At 48.7% G+C, this 20,602-nt stretch overlaps 1 protein-coding gene across 6 annotated transcripts in view; it reads right to left on the bottom strand.

Moving 5' to 3' along the window:
- The window catches only part of KCNIP1 (potassium voltage-gated channel interacting protein 1), a 324,702-nt gene that overhangs the window by 179,304 nt on the left and 124,796 nt on the right, over window positions 1–20,602 (bottom strand). The window lies entirely within an intron of this gene.

Raw genomic sequence — 20,602 nt, 5'->3', positions numbered from 1 at the left:
TGAGTGTGTACGACTCGCCAGGCACCTTTGTAAGCTCTGCAGACTTCGTTCTCACTTCAGAGTCACAACATATAAACTGATCTTTACGAAAGAGGAAACTAGGTCCCCGGGAAGGTGACCCGCGCATGGCAAGTTCACAAAACTGGAAGGTGGAGGAGGCACAGGTGAAAGCGCCTATGGATCCTGGGCATAGAGAGGGAGCCCGGAACGTGAGACTCAGCAGGGCGGAGCCAGGGCCCGGCACCGGGGAGGTGCCAGGGGTGGTTGTGAGCCCGAATAGCACGGAGTGCGTGTCACCCCAGGAGAGCAGCCTGGCTGGCTCTGGCTTTCTCAGCAGCCCCGTTTCCCTGGCGACTCTGACGCACAGCCCTGTTCAGAGATGAGATTTCTGGGCATGGGGCAGGGGGTAGGAGGCACAGCCAACACGCCCTGAACGAACACCCATGCCCCTTGCTGAGGGGCGCAGCAGGGACACCGTTGCTTGAATTACTCCCTTCAACCAGGGTGCCCCTGGGATGTCAGATGGCTCCTCCCCCTCTCCCCCCAGGAGAAGCTCTCAGAACACCCCCACCTGCCTCTCCTCAGTTGTCTGAGAAAGGGGCTGGCCTGTCACCACGTTCTGCTGTCTTTGCAATACTGCGGTCTGAGTCAGAGACCCACGAGGCAGGAAAGGTCAAGGCTTCCTAATTAACTCGAGGAAAAACTGCCAATCAGCAAAGATCTAGGTAGGGCTTTCACAGAGGTCTTCCTGTGCATTCCAGGGAGGAAATTTGCACTGATCGTGTGCAGGGACGGGTGCCCTGTGGACACTGGCCGGCTTGATTATTGCCCCTGTTAGACGTGTGTGGAGCCTTTGCTAAGGGTCAGGCATGACCTAGGGGCTTTTACACCGATGATGTCCTTTATTCCCACAAAACCCTATGAAGCAGGTGTTATTATGATCCCCCATTTTAGAGAAGAACAAACTGAGGCTCAGGGAGGTTAAATCACGTGTCTGAGGTCACCCAACTGGTATGTGCTACAGTCCGGGTTAGGACCCAAGCACTTGGCAGAGTCCAGGCCCAGCCCCTCTGGGACAGGCTCCTCAGACACCAAAGACAGAGACCTGCCCCGAGACAGGGACCTGCTCCCCTTAGCTGCTTCCCAAGCCCAGGCTTGCCTCTCTAGGCAGGGCTCTTCCCACCGATCCTGGGCAAACAATGGGACCCAGGAAATGGGGCACCTTGGACTGAGCCCAGGGCCTCACTGAGACTATGATGTCCTAGACAGAGTTCCCCAGGCCCTGGATGGGAGTGCACCCCTAACTGCACCTGCCATCCAATGTTTCCTTATTTACAAAACTTTGAATAAAACCAAGTTGCACATTTTTCCTCCCCTCCTTCAACTGACTTGTCTCCCTCTCACATCTGGAGAGGCCTCACAACTCAGAGAACATGACCGTCTGCGGGGAGTTGTCTGGTTCCACACTAGGGGGGCAGCGGGGCAGAACAGAGAGCTCCGGGCTGGGGTTTGGGGGTCAGGCTCTGAGGGTGACTGGGGTCAAGGCTTTCCCCTTCTCAGAAACTCAGTTTCTTTCTCTGCACAATGAAGATGTGAACTACTTGGAATCCCTTTTTTTTTTTTTTTTTTGTTTGTTTCTGGATTTGACATTTTGTGAGTATCCACCTCAGGACATGAAGCAAACATTTGATAAAACAGCTACTGTGCACTAATTATGTTCTGAGTGCTTTACCTGAATTATTTTAACCGAATCCTCCCACCAACCTCATGGGATAGGTTCTACTATTACTACCGCTGCTATGTTATAAATGTAAAGAAAGAAGAACAGAGGGGTCGAGTCATTTGTCCAAAGTGACACAGTTAGCAGGTGATGTGTGATTCAAATGCAGAGAGGCTGGCTCAAGAGCCTGGAACATTCACCCTTACATTCCCTCGTTCCACACTTGCACTTTTAGGCATGACGAAGCCATGTCTGAGGACCCAGAAGTGCACAGCGACATCCAGTAGGGTCGGCTGTCATGAGAATGGCAAGCGATGCAGTGTGGGAGCACGACCAGATTGAGTGGAGCCTGAAGGGGCATGTTGGTGCTGAGGGTGATGGGAAACCACTGAAGGGCACCAAGCATGGGAAGGTGCAACCAGATTGACACTAAAAGAGATGGACCTGGAGGTAGTGGAAGGATGGTGTCAAGGGGGTGAGGGTGGAGGTAGGGAGGCCAGTGAGGAGGCCCCTACAAGAAAGCTGGAGATGACCCTGGAGCCTGGCCCTGGGCCATGCAAGAGGGGCGGGAAGGAGAGGCAGAATGAATTGACGTTACATGGCCTCACAGGGCATGAGGATGGTGGAGGAGAAGAAGGTTAGGATTCGTGTTTCTACCTGGGGGGTCTAATCTGGGAGGATGAGGTATTGCTGGCCAAAAGGAGAATGCTGGCTGAGGGGCAGATGGGGGTAAAAGGAGCGGAGCTTAGGTTGGGGTGTGATGAGCTACATCTGAAGGAGATGCCCAGCATGCATTTGAGGATGCACAGCTGAAGCTCAGAGGGCGACGTGGGTGCTGGGGAGCTTGGCATCATCAGCATGCAGGTGCTAGTGGGAGGGCATGGGCTCTCCCAGGGAGGTAAGGCCCGGAGGGAGTGCACAAGGGGGCTTAGGTTAGAACCCTGGAGACCCATGCCTCGAAGAGGGTGGGCAGAGGAAGAGAGAACTCATCAGCTTCCTACCTCTCTTGGCTTTACATTTGCCAAATCCTGGCCCTTGCCAGGTAGGATTCTTAGGAAGCTGAACGGTTACCCTCTTTCTTTGAGTCTCTGCCCTGAGAAGCAGCAACCGGCCGCAGTCCCGGAACCCTGCCTCTCCACTCTGGCACCAGCCCAGGGTTCTCCAGCAGGCTCTGAATCGTGTAATTATCCATGCAGTAATTATGCCTGGCAGAAGCTGCAGCTTTCCTGGGGAAGGGCTTCCCAGAGCATCACCCAACAGTCTGATCACCCTCAGACTGCTCTGAGGACACCCCCTGCAGCCTAAGTGAGCCCTGCCCACCGTCAGAACCAGCCCCGGGCCTGAGGGAGCGGAGCCATCCTGTGCAGGAGCAGGTGGGCACGTGGAAGTCCGTCTCTCCAGGAAACCTGCTGGCACCACTCGGTTTGGCCTCCTGGATGTACACAGCCCCATCTCAGACTGCTCCCACCCAGTGAGCTGTCATCTCCCATGGCCCTATTTATGACCCAGAGTGGGGGAAAAAAAAAAAATCTATCAACTCGGAGTGAGCCGCTAATCAGTTTACTTGGTTGCCTCGGGTCTTCCGATGTAATTATAATTCCTACTAAGGCACTGGTGAGTGTCAGACTCATTTCACCAACTGCTGCAGACGCGATAATCAAAGCGCCAGGATTCCTTTGTTCCAAATCTGGTACAGACGAGGCTCACAAGGTATGCTTTGGAGGCAAGACTGAGCACAGGATTGTTTTTTCTCACCTCCTCTCCTTCCTGCTTCCTCCCTTCCACAGATTAGGGAGAAGCTGCTGGAATGTCTCACACGCAGCTGGAGACAGGACCCATACCTACAGGGCTGCGAACGGGGCTCCCACATGCTCGGGGGCCAGCCAGAGAAGCCTTGTGATGAGGCAGGAGCGATGCCCAGGGGAGGCTGCTGCCTGCCTCCCAGAGACCTTACAAGGTGGCATTTACCTTGGCACCTTCCCCAGCCTCTGGCCCCTAGCCTCGGAGGTGCAGAAACCTGATTTTGCTGGCACACCCAGAAGGGACCCATCTGTCAGGAGAACACTCTCATTAACCCAGATCATGAGACCAAAATATAAACCACATTGAGAAATGGAGCCGCTGTGAAATATAAACCACACTGAGAAATGGAGCCGCTGTGAAAAACAAGGGCTGCTCCAGGGGTCATGAGCAGTACTGTCTTTCCCCGAAGGCACCTTGTGTTAATGTGTCCCGGGGGACCTAGAAGGGCCCAGGACGCTGCCGGACCCCTGGACGCCTCAGGCTCTGGCTGCTGCATCCTCTCCCCGGGACGGAGACAGCTGACACCACAATCACAGGGGCCGGGCCTTCCCTGGATGGGCTCAGTGTCAACCCTGCCACTGACCTCTGGCTCTCGAGCTGTCCTCCTCCACGCCCAAGATGACCAAACAGCGCTGGACTCAGACTCCTTCCCCAGGCAGGACCCGCCCCGCTGACGTGGGGCCCGCTTTGTCTGGGGCAGGCCTGGCTTCAGCCTTTATACTACTTCCGTCTTGTGCTTCCCCAAGGGTGTGGCGTTGTCGCTGGGCCGGCCAGAGATGGCATTTTCTGCACCCCCTGCTCCACCCTTCCAGCTGGGTGGGGTAATGCAGCGAGCTCTCCCCAGCGAGATCTGAGCATAGTGATGGCTGTAACTGCCAGGTCACAGGGGTGAAGAAGTGATGTGCTGTCTGTACCCCCTTCACCTAGAGGTAAAGGAGGCCCGAGGATCGGTGGAGGGATGAGACGGAAGGAGGCTGGGTCCCTGCGTGACCACACAGAAGAGCGTTCCTTGCCCCTCAGGAACACCCACGTGAACAGTTAGATGTACGTTAAGTAAAATGCTGTGTGGTTATCCATTCAAATATTAGGGTCTATTTGTTCCAACAGCTAGTATTACTCTAATGAATAAATGTTCTATTCTTGGCCTACTTTCCTGAGACCACAGTCATCATCCAATGGCTTGTTAAAACTTCTGAGACTTCAGATTCATAGTCAGTCACCATCTCTTGCGTCACTCCTGAAGGCGGCTGATGGTGAGTTCTGTGCATGGAGATTGCTTTCCTGAGTTCTAACTTGTTTCCCACCCACCCCCTTCCCAGATATGAGATGATCTTCCTTGCAGATCTCAAGCCAACAGGCATGACATGGCAACAGAATTCTCAAAGCACAGAGATACCTACAAATAAACCAACAGCAAATGACTGGAATGGTCTTTCAGCCTGGAAGAGCATTTTAAACACACACACACACACACACACAATCCCAAAAACAGACTGGAGCCAGACAGCCTGGGCTGTAGAGAGAAGAAGCAAATATGACCTTCATCAGAATGGGGATGCAAATAAATTTCATCTGTCTCCCACGCCAACTGCAATCAATTGGTAGTGGCTCCCTGGAGTTAAGAAGGATGCTGAGGTTACATTGTAAGCTGAAGGACAAAGTACTACTATGGGTGATCAGCATCTGCCACGGGTAATGGACAAGCAGTGAGAGCACATGCCAGGCATTGTCATACTTGTGCTAGGGACTAGGATGTGGTTGCAGAGGAGCTTATATTCATCAAATTTATATAGCCTGAGACTCACTGGGTCAAACCCTAACAACTGAAACCCTTGTTAACCCTCAAATGAGGTCCTACTCTGGAGTGGGTATTTTAGACACACTTTTCTAATTCATCCTCACAGAAGAGAGACCTTAGGAGAGAGATGAAGGTCCTGAGGCTCAGAGACAGTAGGTGACTTACCCAAGCTCACAAACGTCAAGAAAGGCAGAGCCACGCTCCAGACCAGCGTGGCCTGGCTTCTAAGTCTGTGCATCTCACCGTTACATGGAACGCCTCTGAATTAAGTGGGGTCTGGATTGATATGCCAGTCTTTCGGTTTGGCTGTTGCCCACTGACATATTAGGGCAAGGTGGGAGTGGGGGGAGAGGGTCTGTCTCCCAGGAAACTCACATGGAAGTCATGTAAGGACCAAACTGGTTTGGGGATTGAACTTCCGACAACCTTCCCCTGCCTCTTGAGTTGGTTTATTCTTCCTCCACAGTTCTGGAAGAAGGCCAAGAAAGGCAGGAAGGGAAGGAGAAGGAATGGGAGATTCTTGCATTATCAGTTCCAATGATATGTGAGCCACCAGGGTGAGATCATGGGCCTGGCAATCGGGACAACTGGGACTAGTCCTGCGTTGCTTCAAGTTGGCTGGGCAACTGTGGGAAGCAGCTTTTGTGAGCCTCAACTTCCCCAAATGTCAAATGGACCTAATACCAGGTAGTAGGTGTAGAGTCTCTGAGGGATGGTGCTATAGAAACTAAGGGACACACAGGTCTGGGTTCAATATTGTCCCTACACTTACCAGCGAGGTGACTTTGGTTAAGTCACATCTCCCCTCTGGGCTTCCGTTTCATCACCCCTAAAATACATATGATATCAGCAGCTACCTCATAAGATTGTGTGACAATTAAAAGATGATTTGGGGGATGTGCCCAGCATGGTGTCTGATATTCTATACACAGTAGCACAACTTCTCTCTCTGCACAAATGCACACACACTAAACATCCTTTAAAGAGCTCTTCCTATTTGGGGCGCATGGTTGGCTCAGTTTGACTGGGCATCTGACTCTTGGTTTTGGCTTAGGTCATGATCTCAGGGTTATGAGATCGAGCCCCACATCAGGCTCCATGCTCAGCGAGGAGTCTGCTTGAGATTCTCTCTTTCCCTCTGTCTTTCCCACCCCCACTCTCTCTCTCTGTCAAAAAAAAAAAAAATCTTTAAAGAACTCTTCCCGTTTGACACAGAGTCACTGGGTGGTATTAGAAGTTGTAGGGGGACGGTGAGGGAGCAGCCTGTCTCAGTTTCCACCCTTTGCACGCTGCACATGGCGTTTTGTCACCTTGACCAAATTTAGCCTAGGATCTCTCCATCCCTCCATGTTCTCACTCACCCTGTGTCTTTGCTTCAGTTCTCCTTTCTACCTGGATTCTTTTTCACACGTTTTGACAGCAAGAACAATCATGAGAATAAAAAGGACAACACAGTGAATCCTCTATCGACTGCTCGCTATATGCAGGCGGCCTGCTACTCTCACTCTACATGTTTACAGTTTCTTCCACACTCTTATGACCCCTCTTCCTCCCTTCCTTCCTCCCCTCCTTGACTTTGTTCCAGGGTTTGGAGAAATAATAAAACAACTCCAGAGACAGATAAAGGCTGTAGGCAGCTCTAATCCCAAAAGCACTTTGGTCTTTCCATTACCTCTGGTCTTGAGCTGCCTGGAAAACAAATTCCCACCCTCGCTCCATTTACACTTTATTTTCCATATTCTTCCTAAGGAACAGATGTCATCAGGATTATTAACCTTACCGGACACACAAAGAAACCAAGGTTCACCTAGTAACTTACCTAGGGTCACACAGCCAATGAGAAGCAAGTCTGAGATTTAAATCTAAGACTCTTTGGTCTCCAACTCTTACTCCTTATTCAACACAACAGCACCTGAATGCAATTGCTTACGGGTCATCCCCATCCCGCTGCTCAACAATGTGTGATCTATTCAGGGGACCCCATGGGCTTAGAGTTCCAAGACCAGGGTATTCAAGATGCATCCAAACCATCTTTCTTTAATGTGTTCCATTAAAGAGAGATATGCAGTCTCTGGTCTATCATCATTCACTACTTCTTATGTTACTCTCTCCACTAATGATAGAAATAGTACAAGCTACTGATATTAAGAATTACTACCATTTATTGAGCCCTTACTATACACCACATGCTTAAATGCCACAATTTTGACCTGAGATTATTCCTTTTTTACAATGAATGGAGAGGCCCTACAGGCACCTCTAACATGTCCAGGGTAGAAGTGGGCTGTGGAGGCACTGGATTTGAAACCACTTCTGTAATCCCTCCCGGGCTCAGGGGGAGGTACTTGTTGCCAAGAAGAATGTCTCCAGGGGCAGGACATGCCTCTTATTCCTGATGCACCGGAAACGGCACTGAGGAGAGAGGCATGAACCCACCAGAAGAAGCTGGTGGGAGATGCCATTTTCTCCACTCTTCCTTGTGCTCAGTCAGCGCAGAATCAGGGCAGAATGTGGTCAGGCCAGGGTGACATCCAGGGGGTTCCTAGGAAGTCTTCCCCGGCTGTCAGAATAGAAGGGTGGCTGTGCTTCCCATGCTGGTCATGGTGTGGGTGCAGGTGCATTCCGATGGAATAGGGAGCCGCCTGACCACCCTGCATACCTTTGGAAGCGGGACATTTAAATCCGATGAGTTCATCCAAGAGTATAGCCTATGTTTTCCTGCAAGTTTACTTTTTCATTCCACAAATATTTATTGAAGACTGGCTATGTAGCAGGCATGGCACTATGCTTTGTCCTGAGAATGCAAGTGTCATGAAGGCAGACTGTATGAAAACGATTCTGAAAGTGCCAACCATGGATAAATCTAGAGGCATGAACTGATGTGTCTTATTCTTTCCTACTGTTGACAAATGTATCTGGGGGAATGCAAATTCTCAGGCTTAGAGATCCTTCTGTGTAGACTAGTTAAAGAAGATAGATTGAACAAAGCAAAGGATAGCCTCAGATCCACCAGTGGAACGTGTGAAAAAGGATCCAGGTAGAAAGGAGAACTGAAGCAAAGACACAGGGTGAGTGAGAACATGGAGGGATGGAGAGATCCTAGGCACTCCCACCATTATCACCACCACCATCGCATCACCAATACTACTGCTAACACGACCATTTTTGCTGTTCTCTTGCCATTGTTGCCAACACAGCTCCACTATTATCACCGCCATTACTAACACCACCTCTCGTCATACCACCATCATTGTGCCCCATCACTCCCACCACCACCCCACCACTGTTATCCCTACTATAATCATCACAATTGCCGCTAACATTATCATGCTCCAGCAGCACCATTGCTCTACTTTAATACCCCTATTCTCACTGTCACCGATATCGCTGCCATCACCAACATTATCTCTATTATAATCATCACCACCACTAATAACACTCTCCACCATCAGCTTACCACCAACACCACCATCAGCGCCATGAGCATCATCACCACCACCATCAAAAGCAAATCCTACACCTGGGATCATTATCATCCTCTACCTATTCATGCCCACCATTTATGCATTGCTTTACAGTTTATAAACACTTGCATTCACGGGATCTCATTCAATCCCCATGAGAACCCAATGAGTTGATATCATGATTGCTGTTATTTCATAGATGAAGAAATGGACATATGGAGGGGGGTCAAACAATTTGCTTCAACCACACAGCTTGTAAAGGGTAAGCCAGGACTGGCCTTCAGTTCTATTTCACTCAACATACCTTTTCTATCAATTCTCAGCTGTTACGAATTTACCTCCAATGCTCCATGTTTTTGCATGAAACCACTGTCTTTGATGGTTCAGATCCTGTGGATATGCTGAGGGGAGCCTCAACGTTGTGCCCAGGCTTCTTTGCTACATTAATCCCAATTAGGGAATCCCAAGTCCTGGTGCATCTCAGTGAAATGTTAATTCAAGCCACCAAGTGCCCAATCAGGTGCCCAGACTGGTGTTGGACTCATTGGAGAAGCTCAGAAGGGCAGAAAGAAAGGTTCCAGTCTTTGAGGAAAGTGTACTCTTACTGAAGAGCCAGAGCATGTTTACAGGGAGTGATTATAGAGCAATTCAAGGCAATCAATTGCTAAATCATGTAGGACAAACAGCAAGTGCACTGGGAGGGGGGAAGGGGGGGAACAGCTGTGGGCTGAAGTGATCCCTGGGGGACTTCTGGGAAGACAGGGTGAGGGTGAGAGGAGACGGTCTTGGTCCCCACTTACTTTGTCCTTTCCTCATCCTTCCTTTCTACTACCTTTCAGGACCGCGCCCCCCGCCCCCCCCGACCTTTCTGAATATGGACAACTGACTCTGGTCTCTGCCTCCATTCTGTTCCCTCACATTTCTAATGATGAATTTCTACTGATTTCCTCCAAGTCACAAAAGTGCAAAACATCACTGTCGTTTTTATTCCTTCTCCTTCCTTGTCGTCTACCTCAAAGATGTTGCTTATACTATTCCTTCTGCCTAGAGTTTTACTAACCTACATTCCTGCACAGGCCCAGCTTTTGCTCTTTAATCAGCCTCAAATGCCACTTCTTTCAGGCCTCCTCCTTGATTCTTCAGCCCCACCCTCAGATAGAGATGCCCTTTCCTCTTCTAAACCCCCACGGTGTAACACAATCTGCAACTGGGTATAAGTCGATGCTCAGATACAGTCTAGCCTGGTGATTAAGTGGGCAGGCACTGAGTCAAACCATCGGGGTTCAAATGCTGGCTTGGCCACTTCCAAGAGGTGAGACATTGGACATATGTCCTCTGTTCTTCAGTTTCCTTATCTGTACAGAGTCCAGTAATAATGCTGACTTCCTTGTGGTGCTATAAGGCCTAAATAAAACCAAGCTGCTAAAGTGTCTGGCACATAGTTGGAGCTCTAAAGATTTATTGTTAATATTATTGTCATCAGAATGAAGCTCCTTGAGGGCAAAGACAGTATCTTACACCACTAATCTCCTCCGGCAGCTTCTTTCTTGGTGGTGGTGGGGGGAGATAGGAACCCTGACTTAGCTCCAGTACAGGCTATACGATGTGGACCAATGCACAGAGTGGTTGTTCTGGAAGGTTAGGAAGACCCAGGGATGGCGGAATAGTCGCACAAGGTGAGGGCAGAAGGAATAGGGGAATAGGTAGTGGGGAGTGGAGGGTGCTCCTGAAAAAGTCAGGACAGGATTCAATACTCAGTCTTTAGTCCCAGACCCTCCCACCCCCCTGCTTATAATGCACCCAGGGGGTGGGGGAACACATATCTGCATTTAGAGCCGGTCAGAGTTGGTGGGACTCCTGGCTCTTCCACCAGCCGTCTGGAGGGGCTTAGCCAAGTCACTTCCTCCTGAGCTACAGCTTCTTTATCTATAAAATGGGGGACTGAATGCTACTTCTCAGAATATGAGATTTCATGTGTTATATGGAGATAACCATAGGATTGGGTTGTTGTAAGGATTAAATTAGTTTAATATATCAAAAGCACTTAGAATAGTACTTGGCAAAAAATGCTATATACGTGCACCCCAATGTTTATAGCAGCAATGTCCACAATAGCCAAACTGTGGAAAGAGCCAAGATGTCCATCGACAGATGAATGGATAAAGAAGATGTGGTATATATATATACAATGGAATATTATGCAGCCATCAAAAGGAATGAGATCTTGCCATTTGCAACGACATGGATGGAACTGGAGGGTGTTACGCTGAGCGAAATAAGTCAATCAGAGAAAGACATGTATTATATGACCTCACTGATATGAGGAATTCTTAATCTCAGGAAACAAACTGAGGGTTGCTGGAGCAGTGGGGGTGGAAGGGATGGGGTGGCTGGGTGATAGACATTGTGGAGGGTATGTGCTATGGTGAGCTCTGTGAATTGTGCAAGACTGTTGAATCACCGATCTGTACCTCTGAAACAAATAATACAATATATGTTAAAAAAAAAAAAAGAAGAAGATAGCAGGAGGGGAAGAATGAAGGGGGGGAAATCGGAGGGGGAGACACACCATGAGAGACGATCGACTCTGAAAAACAAACTGAGGGTTCTAGAGGGGAGGGGGGTGGGAGGATGGGTTAGCCTGGAGATGGGTATTAAAAGGGCACGTTCTGCATGGAGCACTGGGTGTTATGCACAAACAATGAATCACAGAACACTACATCAAAAACTAATGATGTAATGTATGGTGATTAATATAACAATAAAAAATTTAAAAAAATAATAGCCATTTGCTTTTACTATTCTTTTTCTTATTATTATGAGAGCTTTTAAAATAATACTTGTGTTATTATTGTTATATTTGTCAACATCTTGCATAGCTCCTGGCACATAGTAAGTCCTCAATACAGATTTTTTTTTTTTTCTTTTTCCTGTCTGGTTCCCACTCTGATGCAAAAATACACAACAGGCCCATTCAAGAGATGCTTAAAGTACCAGTAAAGTAGAAGCACCAAAAATTGTGGGGAAAAAAAAGTGTTTTGAAAGTGTATTATCTATTTTTTTTAAATTACCAAAGTAGTCATCATGGAAAAAAAATCCAAATTTCATTTAACTTCCTTAGACTTATTTTACGTTTCTGTTGTGAACCGTCTAAGTGGTAGTTGGTAAGGTGGGGGAAGGGGGCAATAAATCATGTTAGCTGTAGGACCTTAAAGGCTTAGAATCCTAATCTAGCCCAGTGCTGGCAGTATGCAAAGGAGAAAGGGAAGGAAGTGAGCCCCATGCTGCCCCCACTAGGTAAGCAGGGAAACCTCTGGAAGACACCCCTGCTGAGTGTGAAGTTTGGCCATCTGGGAGAGTGGTACACGGGTGAGTGCCAGGGATGGAGAGAGGTGCAGGCTCAGCCCAACACGGAAGCCGGGTGCTGCGGGGCCTCTAGAACCCTCCCTCAGCTGTCAGCAGAGCCCTCCTCTCTCTTCAGGTGCAGGGTCTGCATGAGTGAGGAGGTGACAGGGCCAACGGGAGGCTGGTGGCTGTCACGTTTGGTTCCCAGGGGCTCAGAAGCTAGCCGCTGTTGTTCAACGCCTTCTAGGGCATCCGAGGTCTGCTTGTCCTGGGTGTGGCCTCAGGCTGGAGGGGGAGTCCATGTGGTGGGGTGCCTTGGTATCAGACAAGCTTCAAATCCTTGCTCTTTAGTCACTAGACAATCATAGAACCTCCCTGAACCTCAGTTTCCCAATTTGCAAAGGGAGACTAACACTACAACCATCACAGGGCTATTGTACAAGTTAAAGGAGATCAGGTATGCAGAAGAGTCTGGGACATACAGGCCTTGAAAAAATTCGAATCCCTCCTCAAGCAATGCTTCCCTATCCCTCCAGTTTCTATCCCAAACAAGCCTATTGACCCTGGACGAGTCCCACTTAACCATTTAGCGCAGGAAGCTTCCTATGACAGCTAGGAGGATTGCTTGTTGGTTTTCCAACAGAGAGGCCCTACTATACCCCATGGAAAAGGCATTTAACTTCATGCTTCAGGCTCTTCCTTTGTCTATTAGACTCTTACTAACTCCATCATACCTTCTGGGTTCAAATCCCATACCAAGGCTTTGTACAGAAACCAGGCTGCCACCCTGCTCTGCGATTCAGAGCATTATCAAGGAAATTCCTTGTGGAGAGAGGTCTTTAGTCCGCAAGGCTCTGCCTGCCCTCTGTTCTGGCCCATGTCTGAGATACAACTCGCTGAAGGCTCAGAAAGCCTCCTTGTCATATCTTCACGTAGCCTAGAACTTGGAGGTACAGCTAAGGTGAGGGCTGGTAGAATCAAGATTCAGGATCTCACTTGGCTGGAATAACATTTTAATTTAGCAAATTAAAACTTAATGGGCATATAGAGCCCTGCACTTCTGTTTTATTTAAAAAAGAGTGAAAGAAAAGCTCGATTGAAGAAATGTTCATCTGGGGAGATCTGACTTCATAGCAATTCATGTGAAGACAAGCAGGACTGGGGAGGGCTGGGGTTCAGATCCCAGATCGGATGCTCGAACTGCGTGACTATGGGCAAACCATTGACCTCCTCGGGGCTCCGTTTTGTTATCTTAAATGAGACTTGAACCAGGAGGCTTCAAAGGCCCCTTCGGGCTTGACATGTAAACTTACACATATACACATAAGCACATACATACGTACCATAATCTGTGCTCTAGGTCAGTGGGCCCAGAAGCCACCTGGAGATTGTAGTAAAATGCAAGATCTGATCCAGTCGGGACCTGAGACTGCATTTCTAACAAAGCTCCCACGTGGCACTGAGGCTGCCTCAGCCTCCTAACAACCTTGCAGGGAATTACTATCAACATCCCAATTTTCTAGATGTAGCAATGAAGGTTCACAGAGGAGAGGGGCCTGCTTGAGGTCATGGGGCTAACAAGCGGCAGAGTCAGGGTTTGTAGCCAGGTCCGGGAATATATGCCCATAACTGCCACATCACCTGCAGATGTGTCATACAGATGTAGGCCAAGCTGTGGCCAAGGACAGAAAGGAACACCAGCAAGGTCTCGTGTGGGTTTCCTTTCTAGCAATGACCACCCATCAACTGACTGACCCCTCCCTGCCTCTCTGGACCATGTGAAGACACTGACTGATTCAGGTTCCCAAATCAGAAGGTCTGAAATCCTAACATCCTTGGAGATTTAAGTGCTTGATCCCAGGCAATGATGGCTGCAACAAAGGGAAAAGAATTTAGTTCACATAAATGATTAGAGCAGAGAAGCGATGTTTAATCCTATTAATGAATTTGCTAATTGGCCTTCTGCCCCCAATCATTTCATATTTAGGCTTTTGCAGTGTTAGATTAAATGGAAACAGATCCAGGGGTGGTTTGAGATGAGGCTAAAAGCATTTTGCTCAGGGCCTGCAGATGGCTCAGTTGTTCTGTATGGCTAATGAGGTCTATCCCTGAATGCCTTCTCCCCAAGATCCACATTCCCCATTTGGGCTGTTCTTCCTTGAGGTGAGGCCAGGAGGGGAGGGGGATGGTGTGGTGCCTAAGAGCTCAGGCTCTGGGGTCAGCCAGAACTGGGCACTGCTATCCACCAGCTGTGTGACCCTGGGCAAGGAGCTTCCCTTCTTAGAACCTCAGTTCCTCATCTGCAAAATGGGAGCTGTAATAGGGTCTGTCCTCCAGGGCTGGGAAGAGGTTAATAAAATAACGTAGGAAAGGGCCGAGCAAGGTGCCTGGCAGACAAGAGCAGTCAACATCAGCTACTATTATTCACCCTGGCAGATGATCCCCATTTTCCTATCTCACCATTGGGAATTTCATCATCTAACATTGCCAACTTCCCACAGGAGTTATCAGAGAAACTGCGAGGGACTCCAGGGGCCAGGGTTGTGATGGCTCTGGGCCCCAGAGGGATGGAATCAGAGGCTGCAGTTCGAAGGGACAGAGCTTGCCAAGGACTGCCCAGTCACGGTGCAGATGAAGCAACAGAGGAGGAAGGGCCTGCTCTGAGATGGAATAAAGGAGCAGCAAAGCCATTACTACCCCGAGCTGCTAAAATCATCGCACCTTATGTGAAGCACTGTGCTCACCACCTCCTTGACCCCATATACAGCCGTGTAAGGGAGGCACAGTCATTGTCCCCATTTTGCAGAGGAGGAAACTCAGGCCCAGAGAGGTGCAGCTAAGGAGTCACAGAGCCAGAGTTTAAACCCAGGTCTTACTTTCCTGCAGTGGTCCTAACCATTTTTTTTTTTTTTTGCAATCCTGTTTCTAGTCCCCTGGTTTGAGTGGAGCGTGGTTCCCATTTCCCCCACTGCCCCAGTGAGGATTCCTGCCTGGCCCGGAATCACAAGAATTAATCCAGAATTCTGCTCCCATTGCTAGGGTATAGGAAGCCAGCCATATCCCAACTGATTACAGCAACTCCCCGAAGGTGACCCATTTAAAATACTCCGTGGAGGGAGGGGAAGCATTTAAAGATAAGTCAACTTTGTTTGAAGGTCCCAAGACTCTCAGTCTCTCTCTCTCCTCTTCTCCCTCTCTCTCCTAAACACTGCTCGTTCTCTGCCTGATGAATGGGAACATCAACTCCAGGGCCATTATGCAGAACTTTGCAGCGCTTCTCCCCACGAGCAGACCCGGATTTCTCATCTGTGCCGCCGCATTCCTGCCCTAGTTGGAGCCATCAAGAACACACACCGTGGTCCATCCATCCTTACCTCCACACAGCCAACATCCGTCAACTCTGGACCCAATATCAGGCCTGCCAGAAACCCTGGAATAAGACTCTTTACCTTAGAGCTAGTCAGAGAGATAAGTGTATGAATCCATAATCACGTAATGTTCACAATTATAGCAAGGGGAAGCCGCAACCCTTCTGCAAGCCCTGTTACTTGCAGAAGTAACAGGGGATGGAGAGATGTGCTCTGCCTGCAGGAGCCTGGGAGAGGGTGACACTGAATGAGGTCCTGAAGGATGTGTAGGAGTTCACCAGGTGAATGGGGAGGTGGAGGTGGAGGGTGAGCAGGAGCCAGAGTGAACCTTGGGCAGAGGTAACATCAGGGAAGCAATGCTGAAGGATACTTAAGAGATTGCTTAGGGAACAAATAAATGGGTAGACAAATATACAGGTTCCTGATCTCACCCAGACAAGGTAAACATGAACCTGAAATACAAGGGAGGCCATTCTGGACCAGTCCTTGTTTTAGTTTTTTTTTTTTTGTTTTTTGTTTTTTTAACGAATCAACAAAAGAGTGAAAGTAGAGATACTTTCCCATCTTCTCACCTTCCCCCAAAACACTACACACGTACTGATATCCAAAAACTACCAGGACTCTTCTTGACTGAATTTATAATTTTTAGCTTTCTAAGAAGCTCTTGCTCTGAGTTTACTATTAATTATCTATACCGGGGCTTCCTGTACCCTTGACTCCTTCCAAGTTTCATGGTGGACTGCTTAGATCCAGCATTGGAGTAGCATGACAATCAATGCTCTTCATGCAAAGACAGTCTTTCATTATAGCCCTCCTAGGACTTCACTGCTCATTCGTTAACTGATGGATCCATACATTCCTGCATGCTTTCATATCTTCAATCATTCCTTTCTGCATTCATTCGATACTTCCTTTGCTTCCTTTCATTAATTCATTTATTTATTCATTTATTCCCCCATTCATTCAATCACCCATTCTTTCACTCACTTGTTGACACACGCACTCACTGTTCATTTGCACATTTACGAAGCATTTATTGAGCAAAGCCCTTCTAGGTATCCGATGAGGTCCAAGACTGGGTCCCTTGCCAGGTATTGGGCTGAAAGCCTCATTTTATTTTTTTATTTTATTTTTTTATTTTTTTATTCTTATGTTAATCCCCATACATTACATCATTAGTTTTAGATGTAGTGTTCCATGATTCATTGTTTGTGCATAACACCCAGTGCTCCATGCAGAATGTGCCCTCCTCAATACCCATTACCAGGCTAACCCATCCTCCCACGCCCCTCCCCTCTAGAACCCTCAGTTTGTTTTTCAGAGTCCATCGTCTCTCATGGTGTGTCTCCCCCTCCGATTTCCCCCACTTCATTCTTCCCCTCCTGCTACCTTCTTCTTCTTCTTTTTTTTTTCCTTAACATATATTTGAAAGCCTCATTTTAAACAGTAGTCCCTCACTTCTATCTTTCAGTCTTTCCACCTCCCTCTTTCTGTTCGCTGTTGACTTTCTTCTGCAATAGAGGGCCCAAGAACTGTGCCTGGCACTGGGTGTGGTCTCCTCATCCTTTTGTGACTATCAGGAGCTGGGGAGTAGGAACACTGTTCTCAGCATCTCCGTGCTAAATGGTAAACAGATTCAGTACATTTCTTGGACAAAGCCAATTCAAAGCCAGCAGACCAAATAAGAGAATTCATTCCAGGCAGAGGGCTGGTAACTGAAATTCCAGTGGGAAGCTAACTTTTCCTGCAAGGTCTGCAATTCTAGAAAATAAATCGGCCAGCCATTCCATTATTTCTAACTTCCTCCAGAAAAGATGTTTTGAGTACCTACTATGTGCAAGAAACCAAGCTGGGGACTGTGAGGAATGATTCAGATGAGCTCCCTGCAAGAAGCTGACACTCTGGAGTGGCGGGGGGGGGGGGGTCGGGGGGGGGTGAGGGAGGGGTTAACACCTCCATCTAGTGCCCAGTTCAATGCATGACTCGAGAGTCATGAGAAGGCACACCTTAAATAATTGGGGAACTTAGATGGGAGAAATCATTGCTTCCTGGGGCCTTGGGAAGCCTTCTTGACTGCAGAAACAGCTGAGTGAGGTCTTGGGATATGGGTGGAATGATAACTATTGGACTAGGAGATGGGGATAAGGGTAACACAGAGTGAAAAGGATGGACAAAGACATGGAAGCAGGTGACACCGCCCAGCACGAACACGTCTGTAAGGTAGTATGCCTCCCTTAGACATCAGGAAACCGGCATTTCCAAGGTCAAATGGTTTGCCAAAGGTCCTTTGAGACAAGGGCTGTGTGACAGCAGGGCTACTGCTTCTCTCCGCATCACTGCCTCTCCTTGGTCTCCCAGATCTTCTGGGTTGAATGTGCTGCCCGATTAATAAACTACAAATGCAGCTCCATCAGGAATCCTCTGGTCTCATAAATTCTCCAAAGTGCACACTGATCTAGGCATCAGGGAACCAGTCCCATATTTGTCTCTAACTTGCCAGGTGGTCTTAGAAAAAGCACTGGACAGCTGTGGGATTTAGTTTGCTCATCTGTTCAATGAGCACTCTGGAGATCACAAGCTCAGACCTTCCTGAAGGTTCTGAATGCTTTCCCTTGGTAGTGGAGGATCGGTCACCCATTTGTTTATAGGTAAAAATCTCCACTATGATGACCTTGGTCCGGCGATGCTCTCGCTAAACTCTCTTGCCCCCCACAGGCCCAGCAGCTGTGCCCACATCATCCTTCTCTGGCGACCCCCCACCCCAACCCTTCACACTTAGTCTTTAAAGCCCAAAGCAGGCATGAAAAGTACATACGAAACTCTGGGAGCCAGAAATTCTACCTAGGACTGGGATGCAGAGGCTGAACCCCCCAAAGCAGGGCTTTTCTCCTTCTTAATTAAAGACAAACAAAGATCCCAAACAGAGAAAGAAAATGAATTTCGAATGCTTTTATTCAGTGACACAGTTCTTAAACTAATTTGGATTTCAGCTGCCTTCAGGAAGTTCTCCTTGAACGCCCAGCTTGGGCTAGGCACATCTCTCTCTCGGCACTAATCATGTGGAGCTTTTGCCCTACTTAAAAAAAAACGTATATGTGCTACCAAATTATAGTTTGGAAACATGCAGGGCATTTGTTCAGCAGGCTATGTTGTTTTCAGCCACAGCGCGGAGGTCAGTGGGGGCTGCAGTAACAGGACCAGCATCTTTGCATCTAGGGTTTTGGGTCCTAGTTACCTGGACGGCACTGGAAGAGGGCTCCAGAAATGAGCTGTTCGGACTCCCAGAGGCACTGCCTACTTCCAGGATGGCCTTATTCTAGGCATTTGGAAGCCACAAACAGGAGAGCCATAAATTGAACAGTAGCTAAAATTTGCTGACCACTTACTACACAGCAGAGTTTGTGCTGATCATTTGACTTGCATTATCCCTGACATCCACACAACACAGCAGCGATTTTAAGACAGTAACTACTACTGTCCCTGTTTTACAGTTGAGGAAAACAAGGCCAGTCAGTGGTGGAGCCTGGATTTGAACCCAGCAGGGAGATCAATTCCTGAATTGAATACCTCCACCACCCTCTTCTGACTGCTTCTAATTAGATCTGAGCCTGATGTCTCAGAGATCATAGTAGCAGTTCCAGTAAGAGTATCAGCAAGGAAAATCTTCAAATTTGAGAACAGGATGGAACCTGAGGAGAAACTGAGGCCCCGAGGGGGTAAGGGACCTGACCAGGAAGTGGCCCCTGACCACCGGCCTCCTCAGCCCGTTTCCAAGTCACCTCCCTCTGCAGGAAAGGTCTTCTGCTGATCAGCATTCCACAGAGGAAGATGGTGAGATAAGACTGATCAGGGCAAATGCCGGGAGAAATGTACACGGCTGGAGCCCTGGACAATTCAGCCAGCGTGGTGGAACTCTGTGCAAGAGGGGCTGACCACTTAGGAATGGGGCAGCTTGTCATGGCAGCCTGCCCAATAGCCTTGACCTGCTGGGAGCTTCAAACAAGCATTGTTGTGAGAGTTAAATAAGAAAGTGCAGAAAAAAGCACCCCACACTGTGCCAGGCACACAGTAAGGGAGGGCTCACTGAATGCTGTCACCCCCTCTTCTCTTTCTCAGGGTTCTCAGAGAGAGCAAAGAGCTCTGGCCTCTGGAAATTCACTGGGGCGACCTGGAATTTTGTGTAGGAGAAGGGAATGTCTGAGCTCTTAATCTTTGCCCAACCCTGTGCAAGGAGCTTCATATCCATCCTTCATATTTTCATGTCCTTACAACAACCTCCTTGGGTCCCTGGTGGCTGAGCCCACACTGTATATGAAACAGGGTCCTCCCTCCCTCTACTCCCCCCACACCAGTTTCCTGCCTGGAGGAAGTATTCTCATCCATTTTATGGATGAGAAAACAGGCTGAGAGAGGTGAAGGCTGGCCTGAGATCTCAGAAGGAGGGAGTGATGAAGACAGGATGCATGCCCAGACCCCACCAGACTCCAGAGCTCAAGATCTTTCTGTGACACCTAGCTGCCTCCCCGAAGAGCCACAGGCATTGAAAATATTTTAAAGCCAATCTCTGGGTCTCTTGTTCCACAGTCCCCTGCCCTCTGGGATCTCACAATGGTCAGATAAATGATGGGGGTTTGGGGCTGAATTCTGTTCCCACACAAGTAGTATCTGAGGATCTGTGAGAAGCAGGGCTCTGAATGTCAAGGACCTGGGTCTAGGCTTGCAGACCCCACCTGCCCAAGACTGGTAAAAGGGCAAGCAGACCTTTCCCTGCCAGAAGGATTCGTAACTCATGCGGCCCTAGACCCGTGTTCTAGGATGTAAACACCAATCCAGCTTTATCACCTAAGATCTACACCCGGAGATCTCATTCCTCAGCGCTTAGCCTGCCTGATGTCTCTGGGAGCTGGGGCAGAGGCCTGGGCACTTTGAGGACAGGTTACTCATGGGGAACTCTGATGCAGATTTGCCTAATGAGTCAGAAGAGACCAAGCAAGTCCTAAGAGCAGACTCACTGAGCACCCTGGGGTCCACCCTTACCTTAATACAGTTCTAATCACCCAGCATAAAGGTTGGGTACTCTAGCCCCGACCTGTAATCAGAACCT

Source organism: Leptonychotes weddellii, chromosome 7 (genome assembly GCF_054177405.1).
Source record: "Leptonychotes weddellii isolate Sample4059 chromosome 7, ASM5417740v2, whole genome shotgun sequence".
NCBI lineage: Eukaryota > Metazoa > Chordata > Mammalia > Carnivora > Phocidae > Leptonychotes > Leptonychotes weddellii.
The sequence above is the reverse complement of the archived record's forward strand: the minus strand, read 5'-3'. Positions and strand labels throughout refer to the sequence as shown.